The following is a 3,757-nucleotide window of genomic DNA, read 5'->3' as shown; positions in this document are numbered from 1 at the left end:
TATAAGGTTGATTGGACTAGCTTACATCAGTACATCCGCAGATCCATGTTACGCCTGTCGATACTTAACACAGCCAGAGCTTGATTCGTATTTCCAAATCTGAATTTTTTTGTCAGTAGACTGGCAAATGTTAAAATGCCGAAACGGCAATACAATATCTGAATATGCCCATTTTACAGCTCTAGACTATGAAATGTTAGCATCTAATTACTGAATCAAGATAAACCTGTAAACCGTCAAAATTATCAACAGCTTTATGATGATCGCAAACTCATACTACTGGCAGGCTGAACTACAAGAAACACATGAACAGGCAGACAGGGGAGGGGGTGACGTTGCTCTACACCCAAAAACCGTGACTTGAAGAATGTGGCATTAAAAGAAACAGGTATCAATTAATTATATAGGCCTACTCATATGATTATATACTGATTCAGTGATTGAAAATCATCTACAGACAGACAGATTTGTATTTGATTATGATATTTTAAGTTATTGATTCTAGGACTAACTCAGAACAGTTTCATTTGAAAAAGAGCAATTCTAGGCAATTCACATTTAACTGTCATAAAAACACTAGATTTTCTTTTAACTTATGACACTATAAATAGAAAATTAATCAAAACAACATTTATCCACCTTATTCTGCATATTTACCAAAACCAATTCTATAAATTTTGTTGAATTTCTCTTTTGAATAAGACCGAATTTGAACATATTACATATAATGATGGTGGGGAATGAATACAATTCTTTTTAACAGTGTTTTCTTTTTAGAAACTGAAGAATCTGATTATGCAGGCATGAACAAATTGTCTGCCCCAACTCTGAACTATGAAAATGTCAATGTCTAAGGCTTCATAATATTTGAGATTCTTACTAACATGTTATTTCAAGGAAGAAGAATTTGAGGTTAGTTATAATGTTAATTTTAAATTGTTAAAAGAGAAACTTTGTCATCTGCTCTGACAATAAAGTATTAGGAGTGTAATTTTTATTATTTAGGGACTTCTGAATAATTTATTCCATTTCAATACTATTTCAGGTAGCCTACCTCTTCCATCTCATCTACAAAGTTTGGTAATACTGGAAAAGTCTGTATCGATTGATTGCCCACAAATTTTTGTCCTTGAACTCCAAGAGGAAAAGAAAATATGAAAATTTATAGAAAGGTGGGATATTGTAATGAATGCTAGTATATGCAATTGAATAATTTCAGATATTTCCAACTTGCAAAAGAATTAGATTGATTGATTGAATACTACAAAATGTTAAATCTTATTCGAAAATTAAGTAATATTTTTAAATTTTGGAGTTGTTTGGGTAAAACTCTTTGTACATTCCATTTCAGATAACTTGAAGTTATGGAGAAGAAAATACCATGAGTTCCTCAAAGCAAATGGATAATGCAATACAATCAGCATGGGCAACACTAACCCGGAAAGACTCCCCCTCTGCCATAGACTATTCTCTCTTAGAGGCTGTCTATAGAGACTTGTTTAAAGTGACTATGTGAACGGATACCCTGCGAGCATAAACTTCTTCAACGAGAAGTTTCTGTTTACCTCGCATTTCTAACTTTTCACTATACAATTTCTCATTTTTCCAAGTTTTCAATCATTCATTTCACGTTCACTTTTATTTTTTGAATAAACCTTGTTTCATAGAATAGTCTGTGATTTTTACTGATCATATCCTGTAAAATGTAATGCCAGGAGATTTACGGTACTTTTTACCGGGTTCTGAATGTAAATTCACCGAATTTGTAATGTAAATTCTCAGGCTAGCGTCGGTAAATATTACTACGCATTGCCGGTGAAAATTACTAGAAAATAATTGTAAGGATTACTAGGAAAATCCTGTAAAATTCACAGGTGTTCAACAGCGATTTTACCGAAAATTCTTGTGATATTTACCTTAAAATCGCATTAAAATTTCACAACTACATTCCAGTAATATGTAATGCCAGGCGATTGCCGGTAAATATTTCTTAGAGTGTAGCCATCTCAATGATCTAAATTTGAAACTGCAAGGCAAAAGCAAACTATTTAAGCTTAGTAAATGACATTATCGCATTCAAGATGAGGATGAAACTTTTCGTTTTCCAGTTGGAAAAAGAGGATTTGTCCCAATTTCCTCACATAAAAGAACACCGTAAATGTGCCGCTGGTAATTGCAATTTGGCAATATACACAGAAAAAATCAAGTTATTGCAAGAGTCATTTGAAAGTCGTTTTCATGATATTTCAAAGAAAGAAGACTCTATACTTGCTTTTATAAACCCATTTTCACTTAGTGAACTAATCATAATGAAGATGCCAAGCAATATACAATTGGAACTAATTGACTTGAATTTCATTCATCATTGAAAATTAAATTTGATGAGCTTTCTTCAGTCCCAAGTGCATCTGACATGATCAAGTTCTGGCAATCGTTACTCCGTGAAAATTTTCCAGAACTGAGAAAATTTGCCCAGGGTTTTATATGTCGTTTCGGAACGACATATAGATGTGAACAAACATTTTCTGCCATGAAACTAATTAAAAGCAAAGACTTACAGATTTAAATTTGAAAAATGCACTGCTCCTCTCAGTAACAAACTTAACCCCAAGAATAAAAAAACTGGCGAAAGTAAAACAGCAGCAATAGTCTCATAAAGGCGGTACTTAAATAAAATTGATCAGTTTTATTTATTATACTTCCTTGCTTAATTTCTATTCACGTGAAGTTGTATATTGTAAAAACTACATATACGTGTGTATATATGTGTGTGTATTATAAATTTATATAATTTCAACAAGAAGCGGATATTAGACGTGGGAATACAAGAGATTTACGGCGCATCTGAAACATTATGTTTAAAACGTGGCGCATGGTATGTGAAAGGTTGGCCACCCCTGGTTTAAATAGACAAAAATACAGATAGAGAGAGCTGATAGAAAATAAAGAAAGTATATTATGCACTGTGTAAAAAGATTGGTGACTCAAAGGCAAGTGGGCTCCATAGAGTACCTGGTGTATCATAGCTAGTAAAAGCAGGAAAAACGGTTTTAATAAATTTATTTGCCACAGGTCTCGTGTCTCAGCGTTCCACTTTTGTTTGATAGAATTCCACTCATCTCTAGTTTCACAGAGAAACAAATTGGTCAGATTGAACGAGAATGAAAAACAACTTTTTTCTCTGAAATATGCAGAAGTCTTCGTTTTCTAAAAAAGTATTTATTATTTATTCCATTTTAAGAGAGCAATGTCCGAAGATGGGTACAAATGTACTATGACTAACAATGACACAGTACCCGTAGCTTACGGTGTCTACAAATGCCGTTTTCTAATTTGTGCCATTTTAGGGCATTTGTCTCACATTTACCAAATTCCCACTATTCCAACTGAACTGTTACCATATAGATTATAGAATATATATATATATATATCTTGGAGCAAATGATTACGGTATTCACATGAGGTGACAATCATACAATTGGGACACGAATTATTTTGACGCGTAACTCACCACATCCGTTATCTAATCATTCAACATTTTCAATTCCAAATAGCAAATCAAGTCTCAACGCGAAGCAATCCACATCGGTGGTATCGATAAGAATATGTAATGAAGTTGCCTTGACTGAGGCTGCTGCTGTTGACCACACCCAAATTTTTGACCAATGACCCTCAATGATTTCGCTCTCGATGTCTTTGTTACAGTGTATATAAAATAAGTCAAACGAAGTCACACTTTATTGATTTGAAAGATGAT

At 33.4% G+C, this 3,757-nt stretch overlaps 1 long non-coding RNA gene across 1 annotated transcript; it reads left to right on the top strand.

Annotated features, from left to right (window-relative positions):
• The first annotated feature begins 292 nt into the window (after positions 1-292).
• Positions 293-1,987, top strand: LOC144421871 (uncharacterized). Its single transcript, XR_013475002.1, has 4 exons — positions 293-388; positions 778-912; positions 1,046-1,172; positions 1,352-1,987. It is a non-coding gene; the product is annotated as an uncharacterized LOC144421871 (long non-coding RNA).
• Positions 1,988-3,757: the final 1,770 nt, after the last annotated feature.

The sequence above is a fragment of the Styela clava genome, chromosome 4, assembly GCF_964204865.1.
Source record: "Styela clava chromosome 4, kaStyClav1.hap1.2, whole genome shotgun sequence".
NCBI lineage: Eukaryota > Metazoa > Chordata > Ascidiacea > Stolidobranchia > Styelidae > Styela > Styela clava.
Note: the sequence above shows the minus strand (reverse complement) of the source record. Positions and strands in the feature narration are given on the sequence as shown.